Here is a 25,655-nt window from a genome sequence, read left to right as displayed (position 1 = left end):
GGCTGAATAATATTCCATTGTATATATACATCACATCTTCTTTATCCGTTCATCTGTTGATGGATACCTAGATTACTTCCATATCTTGGTTATTATAAATAATGCTGCTATGAACATAGGGGCACATATATCTTTTCAAATTAGTGTTTTTGTTTTCTTCAGATATATACCCAGGAGTGGAATTGCTGGATCATATAGTTGTTCTATTTTTAGTTTCTTTAGGAACCTCTACACTGTTTTCCACAGTAGCTGTACCAATTTACATTCCTACCAACGGTGCACGAGGGTTGCCTTTTCTCCACATCCGCACCAATAAAATTTATTGTTTGTTGTCTTATTGATGATAGCCATTCTGACAGTGTGAGGTGATGTCTCATTGTGGTTTTGTTTGCATTTCCCTGATGATTAATGACATTGAGCATGTTCTCATGTGCCTGTTAGACATCTGTATGTCTTCTTTGGAAAAATGACTATTCCTGTCTTCTGTCCATTTTAAAAATCAGGATGTTTGATTTTTTGGATATTGAGTTACATGAGCTGTTTATATCTTTTGGATATCAACCCCTTATGAGACATATCGTTTGCAAATATCTTCTCCCATCCAGGATGCTGTCTTTTTGTTTTGTTGATAATTTTCTTCGCCGTGCAAAAGCTTTTAAGTTTGATTACTTCTCATTTGTTTAGTTCTGCTTTTGTTTCCCTTGCCTAAGGAGACAGATCCAAAAGAATATTGCTAAGACTTATGTCAAAGTGTGTACTGCTTATATTTTCTCCTAGAATATTTATCGTTTCCAGTCTTACATTTAGGTCTTTAATCCATTTTAAGTTTATTTTTTTATAAGGTGTGAGAAAATGTTCTAATTTCATTCCTTTACATGTAGCTGTCCAGTTGTCCCAACGTCACTTACTGGAGAGACTGTCTTTTCCCCACTGTATATTTTTGCCTCCTTTGTCATAGATTAATTAACCGTATGTGCATGGGTTTATTTCAGGACTCTCCGTTCTGTTCCATTGATCTATATGTCTGTTTCTGTGCCAGTACCACACTGTTTTGATTACTGTAGCTTTGTAGTATAGTCTGAAGTTAGGGCCCATGGTACCTCTGGCTTTGTTCTTTTTTCTCAATATTGTTTTGGCTATTTGGGGTCTTTTGTGGTTCCATACAAATTTTAGGATTATTTGTTCCAGTTCTGTGAAAAATATCATGGATATTTTCATAGAGATTGCATTAAATCTGTAGATTGCTTCGGGTCATTTGGACATTTTAACAATATTAATTCTTCCAATCTATGAGCACCGGATATCTTTCCGTTTACTTGTATTGTCTTCAATTTCGTTCATTAATGTCTTAGAGTTTTCAGAGTATAAGTCTTTCACCTCCTTGGTTAAGTTTATTCCCAATTTTTTTTTTTTTTTTTTTTTGCGGTATGTGGGCCTCTCATCGCTGCAGCCTCTCCTGTTGTGGAGCACAGGCTCCGGACGCGCAGGCTCAGCAGCCATGGCTCACGGGCCCAGCCGCTCCACGGCACATGGGATCCTCCCAGACCGGGGCACGAACCCGTGTCCCCTGCATCGGCAGGCGGACTCTCAACCACTGCGCCACCAGGGAAGCCCTATTTTATTCTTTTTGATGCAATTGTAAACGGGATTGTTTTCTTGCTTTCTCTTTCTGAGAGTTCATTCCCACTCACGTCTAATTAACAAAATATTTTACTTGATTGCTTTTTTCTGATAATAAAGTAATATCAACTATCTCAGAATAACACCACAAAGAAAGCAAAAGGCCCTCCAACACCTTTCCTCCCAACATAACCAGTGTCATCAGCTTGGTGAATGCTCTAAAAGGTTACTTTTCATGAACCTGCGTTTTTAAACAAAAAATTAGATTCTACTCTTATGTAACTTCTTTATTTTCTTTTTTTTCCCCAGCCAGTTTCTTTATTTTTCTTATTTCTTTTTTTGATTTTAACATGTTCTTGCAACTTTACTGAAATCATGAATATCCCAGAGTCATTTATCATTTAAAAAAATAAATTTAATGCTATCAAAAGGTGATATTCACATTAATCCTGTTTGCCTTCACACCACTGTCATGAGCCTTCATTCCAAGCGCCATAAACAAAGAGGGCCAGCACCACATGGGCGGCGACCACTGCAACAATAACAGCATAAAAATAGCTGTCCCTATTGGACATCCCAAAGGCACCTTCAAAAACATAATATTTATCATGAAATATAACCCAGCAGGTACAGTGATCTTTAAAGCTGTGAAGAACAGGAGCATCTCCAGAGTGAATGCTAATGAACTCTCATTTCTGAAGCCGGGTGGCTGCAGTGTGTTCAGTGACGCTTTATCAAGGCGCTCCGTGCCCGCAGCAGGTGCTCAGAAGCGGGCTGGCCTCAGTGGCTGTGCTCAGTCGGCTTGGGCGACAGGTCAGTCCAGGCGGGCTGCACTGGAAGTGCCTGTGAGCTCAGACTGACCAGCCTACTATCCACTTCCTAATTGCAAAATCCACCAACACTTTTCAGCCCTTATCTGATGTGCTCTCTCAGCCTCCTGTGACCCTGGATGTCACTTCCTCCTGTCACTTTCCTGTTTGGGAGCTGACTCCTCTCCCCTGCCTCCCAGACTGGCTCCAGTACCCCAGCCATGACTATTGGGTTTTCTGAGTCACTTCTTCAAGCCCTACCCTGTGCTCATTCTCCAGGTGTTGCCTGGAAACACCCACTCACCTCTGGACTTCTCTCATTACCCTCCTAGCTCCCATCATCCGTCCTCCACACAGCTGCTTTTTCAACATAAGTCTGATCATTTTACTGCCCTGCGTGAGATTCCTTCAATGAGACCTTCCCCAATGCCTTCAAAAATAGTCCATTTCTCCACCTGGCTCCTGTGAGAAACGAACCTGACCAGGATTTGGAATCAGAAAAATCTGGATTGGCGTTTCTCACTCAACAACATATCAGCAGTGTAAATTTAGGGAAGCTGTGTAACTTCTAAGTGTTTCTCTCTCTCATCGGTAACACAGGAAAACAAGACTAAGGAATACGGCTGAGAGTCAAGAGTTTAATGTTAGTAAATACCCAGAATGCAAGGGCAGAGGGGAGTGCTTTAAAAATCGATACGCTCTGATTCAGCAGATGCTTTCCTACCCTCAGTCAGATTTTCAGATCTCCCTGTGATTCCCAGAAGCCCACTCTAGCTGCCCAGTTGCCTGGAGTGCCCTTTTTCCCATTCTGGTTTGTCTGCCCAAGACCTGCCTATCTTCCAACATTATTGAATTTTAGCCACTTCCTCTCAAGCCTTTCTGAACCTCTGAATGTAGAATTCACATCCTCCTTTGGGAAGTCCCTGACCCTACACATTCTGCTGTGATAGCATCTTTAATATTTTATTGCACTAATCTGCTCACTCAATCGTTTGTGTTTTTTTTCTTTTTTCTTAAACCAAACTGATACCCTTTAAGATGAGATTTTATTTATCTTTTCAACCCTTGCACCAAGCACAAAATAGTTCATCAGTAGTGGGGGGGTTGCCAACACCAATTCGATATAAAACTCATTTCCCCCTCTGCTCAGTTCCTGCCATGATGTAGGACTAAGTGTACGGATTAAGTTACAGACTGAAGTGTGGTGGGAGAGGATTTGGGGTAATGTTACTTATGGCCTTATCTTCTCTCAGCTTTGGCAACCTTGTCTCCCCAGACCTCTGTTGCTGGGCTGCAGGAAGCGCTCACAAAGGGCTCACAGAAGCCACGGTTTGGGGGAGGGTGTGCTTGGGGTGAAGGGAGAGGGTGGACACAATTGAGTGGCCCCAGAACTCAGCGCCCCCATGATTGGGGCGGTGGGGGCGGGGCACCTGGCCTCGGTTTCCCCGGGGGCCAAGCCTGTAGCTGCAGGGTTGGGGATCGGGCATGGAGGGGGTATGTGCAGCAGCACAGCAGCAGCACAAGCAGGAACCCGCCAGGGCCTGGCATCTAGCCCCGAGGCAGGGCGAGCCCCACTGCCCGACCTGGCTCCCCGTGGCGAATCCCAGGGAGGCTCCCACTGGGCCATAGCTGCTTGAGAGACTGGACTTTTCCTTTTCCTTGAATCCCTTTGGATTAAATCTAGTCAGAGCCAGGCTTCTGCCCTACCCTGATGGACAGAGGTGCTTTGGTTCATCCTGACTGGATTAATGAATTTAAATTGTTCTTCCGGGGCTTCCCTGGTGGCTCCGTGGTTAAGCATCCGCCTGCTAATGCAGGGGACACGGGTTCCAGCCCTGGTCCGGGAAGATCCCACATGCCACGGAGCAACTAAGCCCGTGCACCACAGCTACTGAGCCCGTGTGACACAACTACTGAAGCCTGCATCCCTGGAGCCTGTGCTCCGCAACCCACCGCAATTAGAAGCCCCCCGCAACTAGAGAAAGCCCGCGCACAGCCACGGAAGACACAACGCAGCCAATAAATAAGTAAATAAAATCTATTTTTGGAAAAAAATTTTAAAAAAGAAATTGTTCTTCCTCGGTCACCATGGGATTATGACTATTTTTATGCTCAGACTTCTCTTCACCAGTTAAATATTATGCTTTTAAAAATCTACTTTCGGGACTTCCCTGGTACTGCAGTGGTTAAGAATCTGCCTGCCAATGCAGGGGTCACAGTTTCGATCCCTGGTCTGGGAAGATCCCACCTGCCTCGGAGCAACTAAGCCCGTGCACCGCAACTACTGAGCCTGTGCTCTAGAGCCCGGGAGCAACGACTACTGAGCCCACACACCACAGCTACTGAAGCCCGGGCGCTCTAGGGCCCGTGCTCCACAACAAGAAAAGCCACCACAATGAGAAGCCCGGCACTGCAACGAAGAGTAGCTCGCACTCGCCACAGCTAGAGAAAGTCCACAGGCAGCAACGAAGACCCAATGCAGCCAAAAAATAAACAAAAAATTTAAAAAAAAATTTTAAATCTACTTTCATGTCTGATTTCCTAAACTCTGACTAGCCCCAGCTTCCATTCTCAGTTACTGGAGCATTTGAAGATGCATCGGTGTTCTTCTGGTTTTGTTTCAAATTGTGGTAAAATACACACAACATAAAATATACCATTTTAACCATTTATAAGTGTACCATTCAGTGGCATTAAGTATATTCACATTGTTGTGCAACCGTCACAAAGAAACTTTTGTATGTGTTCAATATAAAATTTAAAGTATAAAAGTAATATGTGCTTCTTGTTATAGGTAAACGCTCCAAAAATTTATAAACGAAAAGTTAACAAATGTATTCTGTTTCCACCACCAAGAGGTATAACCACATTAACAGTCTGCCGTGTAACCCGTCCAGATGTTTCATTAATGACCATACAAGCAGATGTCCACATATTTGAGGGTTTTATTTTTTGCTTTTACAGGGATGGGATAATGCTGTTCATAATAGTCTGCAACTCACAGACATCCCTCTGTACATATAGATTAAACGCCTTCTTTTTTTTTTTTTTTTTTTTTTTGAGGTACGCGGGCCACTCACTGTTGTGGCCTCTCCCGTTGCAGAGCACAGGCTCCGCATGTGCAGGCACAGCGGCCATGGCTCACGGGCCCAGCCACTCCGCGGCATGTGGGATCTTCCCGGACCGGGGCACGAACCCGTGTCCCCTGCATCGGCAGGCGGACTCCCAACCACCGCGCCACCAGGGAAGCCCTAAACTCCTTCTTTTTAATAACTGCATAATAGTCCATGATATGGATGCGTCACAATTTATCTAGTCTTTCACTGGATGGACATTTGAGTTGTTTCCAGTTCAGCACAACAAATAAAGCTACAATAAACATCCTTACATGTTCTTAAGCTGCTACCTCCATAGGAGATATTCCCCACCTTGGACTGCTGGGTCAGGGGGTGGCAGGTATTTTCCTTTACATTGTCAGATTATGTTCACAAACAATGGAAGCAGTTTCCAGTCCCCACAGCTTCCATTCTCAAGAATGCCCCTGTCCCTGTATCTTCATCAGCTGTAGATGTTATGGCTAATCAGTTGAGTGACCTTTCATGGCTTTGCAGACCATTTGGAATTGTAATTAAAGATTTTAATGAGGCTGAACTGCCAAGTTTATCTCTGCCTCAAAGAGACTTCAGCTTCCCTATTAATTCAGCCGGGATCAGTGCTGCTTGGTTTCTCAATAGTCAGGTTCTGAGGCTGGCTATGGCCGTGGTACCCATGCGGAACACCATGGAATGTAGTCAAGGGCTGTGAGAGGTTTGGAAGAAGGCTGGACCTAGGAGAAGTGTGGGTGGGCAGTGGTGACCAGTGGTACCCAAGCATCTTGGGCCTGTGTCCTTGGGGAGTGGCCTCTTCACCCCACCCGCCTGCCTTGTTCTGGAGTGAGCTTGCTCATCTTTCAGGAAGACTGAAAGGAATTCAGTCAGAAAGACATTATTTACCTGTGTGCAGATATGAATTCCAGTAAAGAGAGTTCTGGAACCTGTCATACCCTATGTGTCAGCTGCATCCAGGTCACCTTCCCTGAAGTACCCCTGTCCTCCCTCCAAGGATGAGGATGACACCTAATTTTAACACAGAAGGAGATTATTACAATCTTCTCTAGTGCCTGCGTTCCCCCCAGACAGTAAACTCTTTGAGAGCAGGAGCTGTCTTACTCATTTTCTTATCCCCAGAGACAAGGACAGCTCTTGGCACTCAATAGGCACTCAGTTGTGAAGCGAATGGGCTGCTGTGGGAAAAGGGAAAAGGTGGAAAGGCAGAGACCCCAGGAGAAGAAGGGTCCATGAAGGGCAAAAGCAATTTCTTCTTCCTTCCTCCCCAACTCTAGCCATTGTGGAGAGAGGGAGAGGAAGGGGTGCTGGGTAAATCAGAGGGGATGATTTCAATTGTTTGAGGAAGGCATGGGGGAGGGGAGGGAGGGATGCTTCTCCACTGTTTTAGTGCAGATCCAGCTGATGCATTATCCCCAGTCTCACCACCCATTCAAATTCTTCCCCCTGCTTTGGGGTCCTGAGAAGAGATAATGGAAACAGGGCAGGCTTGGAGGCTGGAGTCCTGGGTATCCATCCAGCTTTGCTCCCAGGTGATGTTGTAGACTGATTAGTTAAGCTCTGGACTCTCAGGTATAGATGTCTGAAATGGAAGGTTCCTCTTCACAGGAACATTGTGAAGATTAAAGGAGATTCTATCTAAAGTTCCTGGCAAAGAGTACCTATGCTACAAAGAAGCAAGCTATTCCCCCCTCCATCCCAGCCTCTGCCCCCCAAACCCTTAATGCTTCCTGTGGCCACACCAATCTCTCTTTCCTGAAATCATACGAGTCACAAAATGTTGGCTTGCAGATATGTAGGATCTTATCTCATTATCCTGTGGCTGTGGTGTGTTTGTTTTACTCTCTTCTCTTAGACAAAGTGTGGAGGTGCCAGACCGCAGGGGTTTTGAGCTCTTTCTGTCCCTCTTCTCTCTAGCCTAGTTTGGGTGCTTGTCAGGTGTCTCATGTCATCAGTCATGAATCTGTCCTGAAAAGGCTGTTTGTGCAGCCTCCTCACTCTCTCTGGGGCTTCAGCCCCACGAGATGGTATTTGGTAGATTGAAACAGGGTGTGGGAGGGGTCCGAAGAGCAGGAGCTCTTAATGAGCTCAGGAGAGAATCGTTTGATTAGATTATTCATATCTTTATAGGAATAACAGGGCAGAATATTTGACTTTCAGACTGTTAAAACTTGAAGTGGTCCCTACCTTCAAAGAGTCTACAGTTGAAGGAAGGTAGACAAATGTTTTAAAAGATACACAATAATACCAAGTCACCTTCTGAAGAAGCTAAAGAAGACACAAAAATGGAGAATTCCATTGTATTTGTATTGAATTAACCAGCCCCCTACTGATGGATTTTTTGTGGTTTCCAGTTTTTACCTTTACAGTGCTGTGGTAGATGTCTTCATACATCTTGCCTTCAATTATCTTATTTTTATTATTAATATTAACAATTTTGGGGAATTCCCTGGTGGTCCAGTGGTTAGGACTCCTCGTGTCCACTGCCAGGGGCCGGGTTTGATCCCTGGTGAGGGAAGTAAGATCCCGCATACCATGCAAAGGAAACAAAACAAAAACATTAACATTTTTTGTTAGAAACATTTTTAAATTGAGGTATGATGTACATATAGTGAAATGAACAGAACTTTAGTGAATCAATCGATGAAATCTAACAAAGATATGCAGCCATGTCACCCACACCCCATCAAAATATAGAATGTTCCCTTCACCCTAGAACGTTCCCTTTACTCCCTTTCGTTTAGTCCCCCTTCCCCAACCAAAAGCATCCACTGATCTGGTGACTATCACCACAGAGTAGTTTTGCCTGTTTTAAAACTTGATACAAATGCACTCACAGAGTATGGTCTTCTCTGTGTCTGGCTTTTTGCCTTTGGCATAATATCAATGTGATCCATCCATGTTGTTGTATGTATCAGTAGTTCTTCATTTTAATTGCTGAGCAGTATTCCATTGAAGATTGGGCCACAGTTTTTGGCTATTTGAGGGTATTCTCAGTTTTTGGCTACTACAAGTAAAGCAACTACTAACATTCTTGTACATGGTTTCTATAGACATATATCTTGATTTCTCTTTTTTTTTAAAAAAATATATTTATTTATTTAATTTATTTATTTTTGGCTGCATTAGGTCTTCGTTGCTGTGCTCAGGCCTTCTCTAGTTGCGGCGAGCGGGGGCTACTCTTTGTTGAGGTGCACAGGCTTCTCATTGCGGTGGCTTCTCTTGTTGCGGAGCACAGGCTCTAGGTGCACAGGCTTCAGTAGCTGTGGCACGTGGGCTCTAGAGCACAGGCTCAGTAGTTGTGGCGCACGGGCTTAGTTGCTCCATGGCATACGGGATCTTCCTGGACCAGGGCTTGAACCCGTGTCCCCTGCATTGGCAGGCAGATTCTTAACCACTGCGCCACCAGGGAAGCCCTATCTTGATTTCTCTTGAGTAAATACCAAGGAATGTACATGCTGGTCATAGATTTCTTGTTGTTTTACTTTATTTGAAGATCCAAAACTAATTTCCAAAGTAATTATTTTATATTCCTATAGGCAATGGATAAGAGTTCGGGTTGTTCCACATCCTTGCCAACATTTATGGTTATTAATCTTTTTACTGTTAGCTTTTCTGATGGGTGTAGTGATTTCTAACTGTGGTTTCAAAGTTTTGACTTTGTATTTTCCCGACTGATGCTGAGAACTTTTTCATATATGTGTTGTCCATTCATGTATCTTCCCTTTGTAAAGTGCCTATTTAAGTCTTTTACTCAGTTTTGTTGTTGTTGTTGTTTGTCTTTTTATTATCAAGTCATAGCAGTTGTTTATATACTCTGGATACAAATCCTTTGTCCGATACATGTATTGCAAACATTCTAACAAAGGAGTTTCTTTTTAAAAGAAAAAAAAATTCTTCTGGAAAGCAAAATCTACTGATTTTTCACACATTATTGAGAATAATGGCCCAGATTGTGAGGTTCTAGCCCACAGGAACTTCATATTATTGTCTTTGTATTCAGAAAGTAGGCCAAAGTACTTAATTTCTCTGAGGGACCCAGGAGCTATTGGAGAATTCATTCTTCAGGTTGTGAAAGCTATTTCAGAAGATCCCTCTGAAGATTGTGGAAAGAGCTTCATAAATGTTAATTCGCTTTCCCTAAGCTTTGGATTCAAAGAATGCTCAGAATGCAGCCCTGCCTCCCAGTCCACCTGCCCCCCCACCCCCCCACCCCCCCCCACCCCCGCCAAGAGTTTGACACCCAAGACCTATTTGTGCCTGTGGTCCTTCCTTCATCCTTCTTTCTTGGTTCTATTCACTTCATTCTGGCTTCTGCTCACATTCTCAAGGAAGTCTCTTCTGGTCAAGGTCACTAACATAGTACTGTTAATCCTAATGGAGATGTCTATGTCCTCATCTTTCTTTACCTCTCAGCAGCTTTCCCCATACTTGACAACTCTTTCTTTTTATTTATTTTGCTCAGTTCTGGATTTACTTCACAAAGCTTTTACAAAGTAGTTCTAGTTGGAAGAAAAGAATAGAGAATTATAAGAAAGCCTTATGGAGGCACCGTGCAGGTTTGTCGATTTGTAACTTTTTAATATCATTTGCTATATGTGGTATACATAGTAAACAGTAGAAACATATGCAGACAGTCTTCATTTTGCGTGGTTTTGATAGGCATGTGTTTCAATTAACATTTTCCTGGCATGGCTTGGGGTGTGTGTGTGTGTGTGTGTGTGTGTGTGTGTGTCTTGAATTTGGTGCATGCTTTTCTTACTAAGGATTTTTAAAATCCTCTTGTTAGGTATGTTTTAAGACTGTATAAATTGTTTCTTGCTAAATGTATCATTCTGTAGCATACTTTTTCATTTAACATTGTATATGAGATGAATCCACGTTTATACAAATAGTTCATTTGTTTTCATTCCTGGATAGTAGCCATGGTACGAATATGCTACAATTTCTCTCTCTTTTTCCTCTTCATTGACTTTTAGTTTGTTTTTATCACAGACATGGCTGCCTGCAGTGAACATTTTTGGGTATCTCTCCTTGGTCCCTTGTGTGTCCCGCTAGGATATGTTTGTAGGAGTGGAATTATTGCACTTCTTTACTACGAGATGCCAAATTGTTCTCCGAAGTGATTGTATTAATATATATATATGCTCTGCCCACCCACCCCCCATGCGCCCTGCGACACTCAGTTCTAGTTTTCTTCTTACCACCCCGGCTGCTCCTTCTCAATCTCCTTTGCCGCCTCCTTTTCCTGTAAATTTTGACATGTTTAAGAGCTTTAACTGGACTGCTTATTCTGTTCTTACCGCTTTCCCAATCGCTCTAGTTTCACCCAGTCACAGGATTTTAAATATCATCTATACACAGATGGCTCCCAAATATGTAACTCTACATATTTTCATAGTTTAAAAAATAATCATGCCAAAATTGGTACTCAAATATATTGCAGATTGGATTGTAAATTGGTAATGTTTTTATGAAGGACAATATGGCAATCTCTGTGCAAATTTTTATTTTTTAATTAATTATTTTTTGATTAATTTATTTATTTGGCTGCATTGGGTCTTCGATGCTGTGCAGGGGACATAGATACACTATTATGTATAAAATAACTAATAAGAACATGCTGTATAAAAAAATAAATAAAATAAAATTCAAACATTCAAAAAAGAGAAAAGCATTGCATATCTATACAATAAAGTACCATAAGAATTAAAAAAAAAAAAGGGACTTCCCTGGGGGTCCAGTGGTTAAGACTCTGAGCTCCCACTGTAGGGGGCAGGAATTTGATCCCTGGTCAGGGAACTAAGATCCCACATCCTCATGGTGAGGTTAAAAAAAAAAAAAAAAAAAAGGACATAGGAAGATTTTTTTTTTTTAATGAATTAATACTTGGTTGCGGTGGCTTCTCTTGTTGTGGAACACAGGCTCTAGGCACGTGGGCTTCAGTAGTTGTGGCGTGAGGGCTCAGTAGTTGTGGCTCGCAGCCTCTAGAGAGCAGGCTCAGTAGTTGTGGCCCACGGCCTTAGTTGCTCCGCGGCATGTGGGATCTTCCCGGACCAGGGATCAAACTCATCTCCCCTGCAGCTGCAGGCAGATTTGTAACCACTGCACCACCAGGGAAGTCCCTGCATTTACTTTCTTTACATATCTTTCAATCATCAAAAGGTAAAATAAAGGCATGATTAGTTAACAAATGCAAGTTGTTTGGTCAAGAAACCGACTTTTTTATTATTGTTTTTTTGGCCGCGTCGCATGGCTTGCAGGATCTTAGTTCCCTGACCAGGGATCGAAACTGGGCCCACAGCAGTGAAAGTGCCAAGTCTTAACCACTGGACCACCAGGGAATTCCCATTTTAAAATTTTATTTTATTATTATTATTATTACTGACCAAATCTTGATTTAAGCAGGAAAGCCCAATCTACAAGGCATTTTTTTGGTGGTTGGACACAACACTTGTAGTTTCAGCAATCTCAGGACGCCCTCTAGTGTCCATGTGGGCTCAAGGTCTCAATAATTAGAAGATCAATCACTTTGGAGTTTCACCTAGGACATCTGATTGAAGCCATTTACCAACACTTCAGGGCTCTCATTATTGGCCCATTCTGTTATCCTTCAAGTTTGCCCATGCCTGTCAGACTATGTCACCCTATCTTTGGATCAGAAAGTGTGATCAGAGCCCCTCTGTCACATCATAGGCCCAAACAGCCAAGGTATGGTGGAGGAAGGCCTGGAGGTCAACGTGCTGAGGGGTGAGGAAGGCCCTGAGGGTGTAGGAGCCAGTCTGGGGGGCTGCAGCAGCCCCAGGTGCTGAGCATAGAGCACTGCCTCTGGATCACCCTCTCTGACCTCCATGTCTGGTCCCTACCTGTCTGTCTGCCATTCCTGTGACCCCAAGGCAATCAAACACTGGATCACCGCGGTGAGAGTGGGGTTCCAGGGTCAGTCAGGTGTGGTCTGGTTTATCCGATATGGTCTCTCATAGACATAGGAAATTGAAACAGGAAACTACAAGCCAAGAATGGCTGGGAGATTTTCCAAACCCTTTAGTTGGAACACAGAGCTCACTGAGGTTTGCTTTTGGAATCTTCTCATCTGTCTTCTCCTCTCACCAGGCATTTCCTTCCCCTCTCCAAAGCCCATCTAGTAGAACATTACCTTTCAGGACTGCTTTCCGGATCAGCCAAGCCCAAATCTCCAGATAACTTGTGTCTTGGATCCACACGCTCAATGGCAACCCTGAGGGTAAGTTCAGTGAAATTTAGATTATCCAGTTGGGATCAGTCACTTGGGGTTGTGGGGGGGAGAGCACTTGTTGGTCGTAACATTAGGGAAGTTATCTTTACATCTGTAAATAGAAGCCTGCTTGATGTGGGAAGAGGGGAGGGAAAACATCGTTTTAGCATGTGTAGGAGTCTTCAGGAGAAAAACTACAGACAGCTCCAGAAATGCTAGGACCCACACTCAGTGACAGAGTGACCCACTCATCTGTCACCCAGGTGGTGCCCAGGTGGGCTTCCCAGGAGGTCCAGTGTCATTTAAGTTTCAAGGCCAACGTTTTTTGGAGAATCCAGGCCACACATTCAGTACATCAGGGACTCAGATTCTCAAGCTGTGAAGATGAAAGAATCCATGCTACTTTCTCAGGTGTGGTGAGATTAAAATTACATAACAATCAGTTATATAACTGATCTATAAAATTACATAACAATCAGTAACCTATAATTGACGGTATTCTTAGTGTTGCCTTTATTGCTCAGCCAACTCCCAAACCCAAGAATGGATCAAGGATTGTGGAGGAAGAGTTCATTTCTTCCCTCTGGAGGACCATCAGTAGGGATTTCTGCCCTGTGGAGTCCAAAGGAGAGATGTTGCTTCAAGCTGAGTTGGGAAAGGAGACTTGGACTTTTTCATTAAAATTTCATTTTGCACGTTTTAATACTTCATAATAAGTACTTTATCCTATTAAAAAAGTAAAGCTTGCTCAGTCACAGACAACATATAAAAATGTATAGGGCTTCCCTGGTGGCGCAGTGGTTGAGGGTCCGCCTGCCGATGCAGGGGACGCGGTTCATACCCCAGTCCGGGAAGATCCCACATGCCACGGAGCGGCTGGGCCCGTGAGCCATGGCCGCTGAGCCTGCGCGTCCGGAGCCTGTGCTCCGCAACAGGAGAGGCTGCAGCGATGAGGGGCCTGCGTACCGCAAAAAAAAAAAAAAAATGTATAGAAGCAGAAAGATGGGAAACCATCTGGTGTCTCCACTGGGAGGATCATGGTGAGCCCTTTGACAGGCCGTTAGTTCCCACCAGCTGTTTCCCATGTATTCATGTGTCTGTCCATACAGGACTGCATAGCTGTAGTTAGCTGTAGTCATACATTATGAATTATTTTGAATCTTGTTTTTGAAAACATTATTATTATCAGTAAGCAACTTTATATATGATATTACAAACTCTCCTTAAACACTGCTTTTACCAGCTGTATACTATCTCCAAAAAAAAAAAAAGATATACCTGCTCTTCTGTATCATTTTTTACCATTACAAATAAAATCTGATTAATATTCTTTTTATTTTAGGCCACGCTGTGAGGCTTGTAAGGTCTTAGTTCCCTGACTAGGGATCGTACTCAGGCCACAGCAGTGAAAGCACCTAGTCTTTATTTATTTATTTATTTATTTATGGCTGCGTTGGGTCTTTGTTGCTGAGCGGGGGCTTTCTCTAGTTGTGGCAAGCAGGGGCTACTCTTTGTTGCAGTGCGCAGGCTTCTTGTTGTGGTGGCTTCTCTTGTTGCGGAGCACGGGCTCTGGTGCAAGGGCTTCAATAGTTGTGGCTCGTGGGCTCTAGAGCTCAGGCTCAGTAGTTGTGATGCACAGGCTTAGCTGCTCCATGGCATGTGGGATCTTCCCGGACCAGGGATAGAACCCATGTCCCCTGCATTGGCAGGCAGATTCTTAACCACTGCGCCACCAAAGAAGTCCCTGATTCATATTCTTATGCTTAGGGAGTTCCCTAGTGGTCTGGTGGTTAGGATTTGGAGCTCTCACTGCAGAGGCCCAGGTTCAATCCCTGGTCAGGGAACCGTGATCCTGCAAGCCACCTGGCATGGCCAAAAATTTAAAAAAATAAAATTCTTACACCTAAATATCCTTCTATATTTTATTTTAAAATCATAGATTTGTTGAATAGAAATTACTGGGTCAAATGGTATGAAGTTTTTTGGTTTTTTGTTTTTTTTTTGCGGTACACGGGCCTCTCACTATTGTGGCCTCCTGCTGCGGAGCACAGGCTCAGCGGCCATGGCCCACGGGCCCAGCCGCTCCGCGGGATGTGGGGTCTTCCCGGACCGGGGCACGAACCCGTGTCCCCTGCATCGGCAGGCGGACTCTCAACCACTGCACCACCAGGGAAGCCCGGTATGAACATTTTTAAGGCTTGTCATACATGTTTTCAAATTGCTTTTCAAAACCACTATGCCAGCTTATATTCAACCCATATTTACTGAGCCCCTACTATGTACTGGGACTGTTCTACATGCTAGAGATACAAGTGGTGACAAGTAGACAAGGTTCCTGTTTTAAAGAACATATATTTCAGTGACACAGATGACAAAAGCAATTATTCTGCTATCAGTGATAATTGCTCTGGAGAAAAATATGGCTGGGCTAGAAGATTGGTGGTGGCAATGGCAAGGCAAATATCTCAGAGAGTTTGTTGGACATGATGTTTCTGAGGACTTGACCTTGGGACACTGGACCTGAATGGAGGAGGGAGCACCCATGTGAGTCTCTGGGGAGGAGGTACACTTGGGGAGTCACAGCAAGGACAGGAGCCCTGGGACAGGACTGGGCTGTGTCAGAGGCCCATGTGAGTAGATGAGTGAGCCAGGCTGCCAGTGGTGGGCTGAGGCCAGGGTGGCCAGAGGGTCCCTGTCATGAGGGGCTTGTAGGCAGTGGTGAGGGACTGGGATTTCATTCTGCCTACGAAAGGAAGACGCTGCAGTGTTCTGTGGGATGTGGTGGTGAGGATGTGGTCTAACTCACAGTTTAAAAATTCATGTCATCTGTTACGTGGGTAACAGACAGCAGGGCATGAGAGCCAGCAGGGAGCCCACCTGGAAGGCTAGCCTGTTTACTATTGTGGGGAGGACAGTTCTAGGATGGAAGCAGTAGAGCTGTGAGAAGTGACTGGATTTAATGTTGATACATTTTAAAGATGGCGTGAGCAGTAAGTCAATGAAGAACCACACATTTATTTACTTATCTTAATTCCACACTTGATTCCACGTGGCTTACTGCAACAAACTCAGTGTAATATACATGAATTATTTAAAAAGCAATATAAAAATATAAATTTTAAATGTTGAGACTGGGTTCAAGTTAGAACATTACTAGGCAAGCTGGAATATCTGAAACATTTGTTGAAATGGAGAGCTTACTGTTTACCTAGTCATGGATTTCACTGGCTCAAAATCTCTTATGATTATTGCCTAAAAGAGCCACGGGGTGGGGCCATAGCTCAGGGTCAGTCCCTTGTTTCCTGCTTCCGGTTCTATACTTAGAGTAAAGCAGATTAATTCCAAGATGTTCAAAGATTAAATCAACATCTACAAAGTCATTGAGTAAATGTAAGAACCTCAGGAATTCAAGAAGATTTTACAGTTTTTCTCAGAAATGACCTCACTGTGTGCTGCTGAAGAGATAGTCTCCTTTCTGGGGGCCCCAAGATGTAGGGGCTATTGAGCTATAGCCCTAAATAGAGTTGTTCTTTCCACCTAAGTGGTCCCACAAAGCCTTAGAGCCAACTTCAGTGGTGTCATCTGAACTAGGATTTTGGTTTTCTGATGTTGGTTCTATTTGAGCATTTGTGTGGGCTTAAAAGTGTGACAAAGGTTTCCTTGCAATGATATTTCTTTGAGGGAATTTGACATCCACCCTCAGTGGCTCTGACTTCCCTGACCAGTCCCTGGAGGGAATGGACTGTCCTGCACCACTTTTCAGTATCCCTTTGTGTAGGAATGACCTGTAGACTTGGAGTCACAGGGTCACCGCATCTCACCCTCCTCCCGAATGCAGAGTGCTTTAAGCCTTTTTTTTTGGGGGGGCGGTGTTTGCAGTCTGCTGATCTGATGAGTGCCATTGTCCCATATCCAGAAATAAAGGCACATGTGACCATAACACCAAAGTCTTGAATGTAGTGCCAAGGTGGGAAGGTTTCCTAAATTTTGACTCTCCATTTACACCAGTGGTTCCCAACTTGGGTACCCGAGATTTACACAGAGAGAGAGCTGGAGGGGATGGTATGGGATGTCTAGAGGCGGAGCCACAGGTGCCCTTCAGGGTTTCTCTCAGTGGTCTTTGCCTCTCTCTTTTCCTGCGGTTCAGAGGAGTTTGTACTCCAGGAGAAGTCTTTTGAAAAGGGTGAGAGATATTCAGGGATGGTTCTGGGGAGGGAAAAGGATGAGGAGAGTAGAGACAAAGCCGAGTGCAGCTGGACGAGAGGCGGAGTCTGGCAGGAGAGGGGGCTGGCCTGAGGGCAGCAGGTCTGGAGCCCAGCAGTTCACTGTGTGGAGTCCTAAAGCAAGTGAGGAATGGGGAGAGTGCAGACCTTCTATTGGCCAGAAAGATCAGAATCTGACTTTGTTTTGTTCTTGTGTTTCGTCAGGATGAATTGGTAAACCCATCAGAGTGGGAGATTAGGTGCCTACTTTTCTTTTATTGAATTTTTTTTCATTTATTTTTTATACTGCAGGTTCTTATTAGTTATCTATTTTATACATATTAGTGTATATATGTCAATCCCAATCTCCCAATTCATCCCACCACTACCCACCCCACTTTCCCCCCTTGGTGTCCATACGTTTGTTCTCTACATCTGTGTCTCTATTTCTGCCCTGCAAACCACTTTGTCAGTACCATTTTAGGAGCCTGCTTTTCAAAGGAAAAAAGTTACAGTCTCCTCCCAGTTTAAGCTCATCAGAAATTGCTAGGAGCAACCCAAGTGTCTGCACCAGCTGTGCCTCCCAGGACTGCGTTGTCCCCTCCAACACCAACAGGAAGGGGAGCAGGGACGGGTGTGGAGGCTTTGGGTCCTCCCTACCACGCTTTCTTCCTCTCCAGTTATTGTCTGAGTTTCCTTGCCTCCCCGCCACCATCCTAACCCTCCCTCCCTCCCTCCCTCCCTCCCTTCCTTCCTTCCTTTCCTTCCTCCCTCCCTCCCTCCCTCCCTTCCTTCCTTCCTTCCTTCCATTTTTGGCCGCACCGCGCTTCTTGCAGGATCTTACTTCCCCCACCGGGATTGAACCCAGGCCCTCGGCAGTGAGAGGTTGTAGTCCTAACCACTGGACCGCCAGGGAATTCTCAGTTTCTCTGCGTCCTCTCCTTGAGCCACTGCAAACCCGAGAGCCAGAGCGAGCATCGCCCACATGGGTTGGATGCTCTGACGGAGACACTGCCATTGCCCAGCATTTTTGAAACTTTACATCAGAAAGTCAGTGTCAAAAAAAAAAAAAAAGGAAGTCAGTGTCTTGTTCCTCAGACTCGCTCTGAAAGCCTTTATCTTTTCTCAAGGACAAATCGAGGCTCGAGGAATAAGGTTTGCCCCGACCTTTTCTCGGCTGGAGGACGCTATGGCACCGCGGGTTTGGAACGTGGGTTGAGGATAAATGTGACGGGATCCCTTGTGTCCCCACTGATTTGCGCTTCTTTTTATTAGAGTCCGAGCCTCTCATAAATGTTTGTTTATATTCCGTGTACTCCACTAAAAACATCCCTTTGCAAAGCACTTTGAAAGATTCAGGGCTATGAAAGTGTGAAGGATTATCCCAAAATACAGTTTCTGGTGTTGGATTTTAGTTAACATTTTGGTGTTTAAAAATCTGCAACTTATTGACTTTGGGGCTTAGTGTCATGATATTTTTAAGTGGAAATATTCACTCCCTGACCCCCTACACAATATAAATCCAAATTTACACTAAAAGAAGATTCCAACATTTCAGATAAATTTTAAGCCACGAATTATCTCACTCCCTGGAGATACCACTGTCAGAACTTCGGTGAGCAATCTTCCAGGGTTTCATCTATTTAAAATATATATTTTGGGGACTTCCCTGGTGGTCCAGTGGGTAAGACTCCGAACTCCCAATGCAGGAGGCCCGAGTTCCATCCCTGGTCAGGGAACCAGATTCAACATGTCACAACTAAGAGTTCGCATGCTGCAACTAAGATCTGGTGCAACCAAGTAAATAAAAATAAATTTTAAAATAAATAAGATATATATTTTGTAAGTGGTGTTAGTGGCATTATAATTCAGTACGTTCTCTAGCTTTTAGAGAAGCTTAAAAGTGTGTTGGGCACATCTTTTCATAGCAATACAGTAAAATCTATCTTACTCCTTATATTGGCTGCATGGAATTATGTCGCAAGGCTTTTCTTTGGGGACAGTGGAAATGTTCTACATCTTTACTGTGGTAATGGTGACATGGGCGCGTAAATTGCCAAAGCTCAAACCAGCTGTGCATTTCAAATAGATGCATTAAATTGTATATAAAGTATGTCCCTTCAAAGTTGATTTTTAAAATATTATCCTCTTTGGAACCTGTACTTTGGTTAGGTAAGCAAAACAAACAAAACACCTTGTTCTTGTTGCTAAGAGCTACACGCTGCACATCTGGAGGTGAGGAGTCCTGCTGTGCGCAACTCACTCTCCAGTCGTTCGGCAATAACAGTAATAGCCGTCTATTTATGCATTCAGAGAGAGATCAAACAGCTATAGCAAACCTTGAATAAATGACAGAACTAGATAAAGAATAAAAATAAACGTTAGAAATCATAAAAGTACATCGTTAAAAGTTTATTTCCCCGTAGCTTTTTTCTCCCTTTTTCTTCTCTTTTCCTTTCTTCAACCCTTTCCCCCTTCCCTTCCTCCCTGCTTTTTCCACTCTCTCCTTTAGGGCTTATCCCCTGCATATTCAAACACACGAACACACCTGACTCACCTCCACCGGTCTGGTACCGACGCCCAAGTCGATGCTCACCCAGGCGTTTTGTAAATGATGAAGCGTTGCCCAGCTCCACTGTTATCGTATCATTTCAGGCAGTCACCCCAGTCTTTGAAGGAAGTCACACTGGGTCTAAAGTAGTTTCCTCCCTGAACGCGGCAGAACCTCGGTGGTTTTTTGTTTTTGTTTTCTGGATCTCTGCTTTTCATTCGGGCAGGAAGGACCGGATTTAAAGGCCAGGTCCGCAGCGGGCGCTTTCCTTCCTGGGGGCGACGCGAGGCTGTAGAAGTGTACTTAGATCCTAGAATCTAACGGTGGGCCCCGCAGCGGGGTGGGCTGGAAGAAGCAGCTCCGAACTCAGGATCAATCCAGGGGCAGTTTAAAATAAATCGAATTCCACATCTCTCGTCAGACCTACCGACTCGGAATTTCCGCGGACCCAAGCAGGTCTGCATTTTCGCAGCCTGCAGATGTAATTGCCGAGCAGTGTGAGGACCAGAAGCCTGAATGCAGCTCACTCCTGTCCCAACCTGCCCATAAGAGCCTTTATTCTGCTTTTATATCCACGAACAACTTCTATTTCCTTTAAACCAGAGTTAGGGGTTGGTTGATCTTCTGAGGGTGCAGAGGGGCCGCGCCTCGGGTTAGGCAAGCATCCGCGCAGGCTGCTTTCGGTTTCCTTTCGGGACCCAGCAGCAGTGCGAGAGGTCTGCGCAGAGAAAGATGCCAGTGTGCCGGTGAGTCCAGGGGTACAAAAGGGAGAGTGGAGGGAGAACAGGTAGTTTATAGGGCAGAGCAGGGGAGGCTGGAGGCAGCGTGGCGTGCAGGGAAAATACTTTGTACAAGAGACTAGCTGCGACGCTTGATGGGGGAGGGACAGCCACGCCCAAATCCGGGAGAGCACCCCAAATCTGGAGTCGTACCTCTCACGAAGAGTAGTTGGCTTTATCTCTCATTGCAGTCATCTCTAAATGCTGTGAGACAAACCTAACATATTAGTATTAGTATTAAAAGTCTTTTTGGGGGGAGAGGGGTTGCGACTCGAATGAGACCGTTTGCTGGAGCTGCCACACCTATCAAGTCTTCGAAGGACGATGGTCTTGGAGGAAAGGGCTTGTCAGGAGAGCTGGGTTCCATCTGCCTCTATACTTTCACTACCCTTGTGACCTTTCGCAATGAAAAGAAGCTCTCTGAGATGGGACAGGACCCAATCCCTGACCTGCTAAATAAATTATGATGGTCAAAGTAATTAATTAATAAAAATGATGTGAAATCTAAGAAATTGTTAAAACTTCCCGAGGCATGACATTTCCATCCACAGGAAAAGTATTGGAAAAGGATCTTAGTGGAATGGTTACTAATGAGAGGCAGAGTACAACTTTAAAAAAAGCATTTGCAGGGAGACAAAGATGAAATGAACACAGTTCCTGATCCTAAAGTGGCTCATTTTCTAATGTGGGGAGTATAAAATGGTCAGATGGGGCTCAAGGCAGGGCACACTTGGTTCCATCCGGGAGGTTTCAAGCAGGGCTAGACCAGTGACTCTAAAGCTTGCCTACACATTTGGAATCGCTGAGGGGGCTTCAAAAGATATGAAGCCCTAGGTTCAACCCAAGGGATACTGATTCAGTTGGTTTTGGCCATGGCCTAGACATATGGATAGTAAAAACTCCCCAGGTGGTTCTATAAGCAATCAGGTTTAAGGACCATGGCGTAGGTATTCCAAAGACCAAGAGATGTGTGTTGGGGATAAGGCACAGCTTTCAGAAGGAGGCTTTCAGGATGGCATTAAATTGCAGGACACCACGCCAGCAGAGCATATATGTACCCAGAGGACAGGGAGGGTCTCCGTGTGCAGAGTCACGGCGGGGAGGCTCTAGGGGTCTGGGGGAGAAGAAGGGCCCTGGCCCAGGAGCAGTACCTGTTCTCTCCCTGAAGCCTGTCCAGGATTCCAAATAGCCCCGCAGTCTTCCACAAAGCTCTCCCTGCATGTGGGCCTGGTAATACTTGCTTTGAAAGCCATCTGTGTCCCAGGACTTCTCCATTTCCATGGCCAAGTTCCGAGCCAAGGACTGGGGCGCTGTACATCCGTGGGTCTCTGGGTGACAGGAGAGGAGGAGCTCCCCATCATAGTAGCGAAACCTGAAGCCCCAGGCGTGGTTGTCTTCTCGGATTTCACAGCCCAGATCTCCTGGAGGGAATTCACACCTGCACCCCACCCCACCAGCAGTGACTCCTCCAGTCCCCGTGTCCCTCTGTCCTCACACCCAAGTGAGAAACTCCAGCCAGAGGGCCCCCTCCCTGCTCCCCTCATGTCTTCCCAGGGCTGCTGAGTCATGGCCACCCCCCTGCTGAACTCACAGACCCCTATCCTCTGGCCCCTGCCCCCAAATCCAGTGAAAGGCCTCCCAGCACTCTCGGACCCTCCCCACTCTCACCTCCTTTCTCCTCCTGCAGGGCCAGGATTTCTGCTAGAAGCTCTCTGAGGTCCTTCCACGTCTCTGTCAAGTCCTTGGACTCTGTGTCCCACGTCTCAGCTCCCAGCTCTTCTGCCCACAGCCCCCGGGGTTCTACCTGCCTGTCTCACGGTCATAGTGCAGGAAGGCCTGGCCATCCAAGTGTCCCCCAGCGAAAAAGCTGGACTGCACAGATCCATCCCGGGACAGCGCCGTGAGGTTGTAATGAAGACTGTGTGATCCTGGGGAAGGGGGAACCGCAGATGAAAGAGCTTTCCGGAAACAAGTGCACATCAAATATTTACCAGACAAGTTCTGCTGTCCTGACCTGCTCCAGGACTGAGGATGCAGAACATGCACATGTACAAGGGACCACAATGAGAATTTTTCCAACACAGGGGAAAGAAGAAAAAGAGAAGGGAAGGAGAGGGGAATTGAGGAGTGGAGGGAGGGGTGGAGATGGGCAAACAAGCAGGACAAGTGCCAGGACAGGGAGGCACCGGCTCCCTAAGGGTCCAGGCAGGAGGCCAAGGGGAGAGGCTGGCCTGCAGGGGGCAAGGGAGAGGCAGGAAGACCAGGGTGAGGGGAGGTGGAGTCAGAGGGGAGGGAGGGGCAGTGTCAGGCCCAGGATCAGAGGCATCCCTGGTCAGAGGCGGGTCAGGTGAGATGGAGAGCGAGGGCTGCTGCCCGTGGGGCAGGCTCATCATGGACAAGGTGGGCTCAAGGGAGGGTGAGGCACGAGGCAGAGGGGCCTGAGGGGCTGGGCTGTGGCCCTAAGAGAGTGGAAGGTGGGCCAGTACCCCTGGTGGAGGTGAAGCAGTGGGTCTGGGCCCAGAGTGCAAGAGGCATGGTGAGGCCCCAGGTGGGGAGGTGGCTGGACCTGCCAGTGTCCCCTGGGAGAGGTGGGTGTTGGGGGCCTGAGTCAGTGCCATGTGCCCAAGGGTCATGGAGAATTAGGAGGGTTGGCAAGAGAAAATAGAACTGAAAAGCCAAGGTGCACATTGGGAGGGACCTGCATGGTGGGAGTGGTTGGGGGCAGGTCACACCTCCACAGAGGGTGTGGGTCAGGCAGGCAGCACAGGAGGGCGGGGCTGGGGGAAGACCCCCTGTAGGGAAAGGCCAACTGACCAAGTGGCATCAACAAGGATTTTGGATACATGGTTGAGGTAGTGAGAGCCCACTGGGGTCAGTGAACCCAAGAGAGGGTGATGAAGGCCAAGGAGGTGGGCAGTTGGACCAAGGGTAGTATTCCTATTGGGGAGGGAGGAAGGGCAAGGGGCTGCAGAGGAGACAGTGGTGAGGGTGGATTGGGGGGCAGGGGATGAGCATGCCTCAGGGGTCACTCTGGGGGACCTTGGGTTAGGGTGAAGACAGGAGAGGAGGGGTGCTCTGGTTGAGGGTGAGGATGGGGTAGTGATTCCTGGGAGGAGGCTTGTGATTGATGAGAACGTGGCGATGGCCCCAGGCACTCAGGCAAGGAGTGGAAGCTGGGCAACGTGCCATGAGGGTAGGTGCAGAGGGACCAGGGCAAGTGGAGTCCAGCACCTGAGGCCTAGAGAGTGGAGGTCTCAAGAGGGTGAGGTTTAGGATGCAGGAGTGGGGAAGGGGCAGTGCTGGGGGAAAGGCCCACACTGAACAAGGGCCAAGAGCAGGTGCCTGCACTGGGGCGGAGGTAGGAGGATGGGTGCCAAGACCAAGGGACAGGTCCTCCCACAGGGGCTGTGCACTGTGCTCAAGGCCCAGTTATCATTAGCAGCAGAGCTCCCCCTGGTGATGACAATAGGGTAGTGATGAGGGAGGGAAGTCCCCCTGGGCAAAAGTCATCCCCAGAAATGTAAGGTTAGTGAAAGCTGGGGGGTGGTAGGAGCCATGCGGGTGTCTGGTCCTTGCAGGTCAAGACCCATGAGGGGAAGAGAGGGACCTGTGGTGGGAAAGGGGATGAGGGTGAGGACGCCCTAGGAAGGGATCAGAGAACTGTAGAGAGGAGGGGACAGCAGGAAGGGGCAGGACAAATCCTGAGGGGGCGCAAGAGATGGCAGGGGAGGAGGCAAGGAGAGAATCAGGGGTGGGTACGTGGGCACAGCAGAAAATTAGAGTGAACATGAGTGGGGGAGGGGGGAAGTAAGGGAGGAGGGAGGGAGTAGAGACCATAGAAACCACAGGAAGAATCTAGGCCCCAAAGCCATCAGATTCACTCTGTCAATGAAATTAATCAATAAACAATCTATAATAAGAATAGAAAAGAGTTTTATTTGAGCCAAACTAAGGACTAGCCCTGAACCAGCAGGGTTTTCAGCACAGCACAGGCTTTTATATCTTGTCAGAACAAAGAACATTAAACAAGTCAGGGCTGCAGCACATACACGTGCAGCACATACAGTGTGGCCTTGGCACCTGGGAAAGGAGTCTTATCATCAAAGGTGAACTAGCGTTGGAGTCCCAAGAAGAGGGGCATTGAATCTTTATTTTTAACATGGAGATTCTTTACTTCTGGTCAATGTGCCGTTTCCTTTAATAATTAAAGCAGATGTACAATGTATGTCTGACAGGCCACAAAGAGGCAAGTTACTTAGTGCAAAATTCAACTTAGTTCATGTATAAGACAGGATAACTTACCTGTATCTGAATATGGGAAAACATTTTTTGTCGCTTCCCTCAGTGAAAGCCAGGATCGGCCACGGTGCCCACAGCAGTAGGAAATGTGGTTCAGGGCCCTTGGGCCCTTCCTAGAGCTCCAGTCACTAGAAAGAGACCCTCAACTCCAAGGCCTGAGGCCCTTGAGCGCTGCCTGCCTGGAAGCCCCCTGATTCCCGAGGCCAGAAACGGGAAGAGGGCAGAACTGAGAACAGGAGGAGAGGACAGCGCTCAGGGGCCTAAGAGGGCGTCCCGCACACCGGTGGGAAGTGGCCGCCTGAGCGTCGGACCTCCAAGAGCCCTTGATCGCCTCTGACGGGAGCAACCCGGGCTTGGGGGCAGCCTTCCCACCCAGGGCAGTCAGAGGACGCGGATGTGTGAGGAAGAGGAAAGCAGGGAGGGCGGGTGCAGCAGGGGCAGCAGAGGGTGGGAGTCGGAAAGAGACTGAAAAGCCGGAACGTTATTTGGTGGCCACAGGCCGCGAGCCGCTCCCGGCCCCTCCCCGGCCTCACCCCGCCCCCGACTCCCCCCACTCCCCCGCCCCCACTCCCCACCCCGCTGCACCGCAAGTGAGACGGTCCCCGCGACGCTCACCGAATCCCACCCGGACCCTGAAACCGCCCCAGGCTCCCGGCTGAGGACCTCAATGAACGCGACTCACCAGCGGCGGTAGCCGGGAGCACAGAAAGGGCAGCACTGGCTAGAAACGGCAGGACAAGGAGTAGCGCCATGGCCCAGACCTTGTCAACCTCCCAGAGGCCCCGGGACAGCAGCCGAGCGGGCGGCACTGAGCTGGGCAGCGGCGGCGCACTGGCAGCCGAGGCGGCCCGCACGGAGCTTTAAAAACTTGGCCCCGCCCCGCCCCCGCCCCGTCCCCGTCCCTGTCCTCCCTCCTCCAAGCGGGGACCGCCATCCGGCCGCTTCCGCTGCCTAAAAAAGCCTGGAGGCTAGAAAAGCCTTAGGATCCCCAGGAAGGTGAGACGGAGGGTAAGTGCAGACAAATGCCGAAGGGACAGGCTCTGAGCAGCAGAGAGTT

General features: G+C 46.8%; 2 pseudogenes across 2 annotated transcripts in view; both read right to left on the bottom strand.

Annotated features, from left to right (window-relative positions):
* LOC309967657 (MHC class I polypeptide-related sequence B-like) overlaps nt 1-25,350 on the bottom strand; it is a 117,215-nt pseudogene extending 91,865 nt beyond the window's left edge. The window contains exons 1-4 of the transcript in view: nt 25,281-25,350; nt 24,602-24,634; nt 21,968-22,227; nt 21,451-21,737 (exon numbers count right to left, since the gene is read on the bottom strand). The product of the transcript in view is annotated as an MHC class I polypeptide-related sequence B-like (transcript). The remainder of the gene's footprint in view (nt 1-21,450; nt 21,738-21,967; nt 22,228-24,601; nt 24,635-25,280) is intronic.
* On the bottom strand, nt 1,845-19,984 carry LOC309966990 (vacuolar ATPase assembly integral membrane protein VMA21-like; annotated as a pseudogene). Its single transcript has 2 exons — nt 19,948-19,984; nt 1,845-2,382 (listed from the first exon to the last, which is right to left on the bottom strand). The product of its transcript is annotated as a vacuolar ATPase assembly integral membrane protein VMA21-like (transcript).
* Nucleotides 25,351-25,655: the final 305 nt, after the last annotated feature.

This window comes from Leucopleurus acutus (genome assembly GCF_964270905.1).
Source record: "Leucopleurus acutus genome assembly, chromosome: 10".
Taxonomy (NCBI): Eukaryota; Metazoa; Chordata; class Mammalia; order Artiodactyla; family Delphinidae; genus Leucopleurus; species Leucopleurus acutus.
This window is presented reverse-complemented; position numbering and strand designations above follow the sequence as displayed.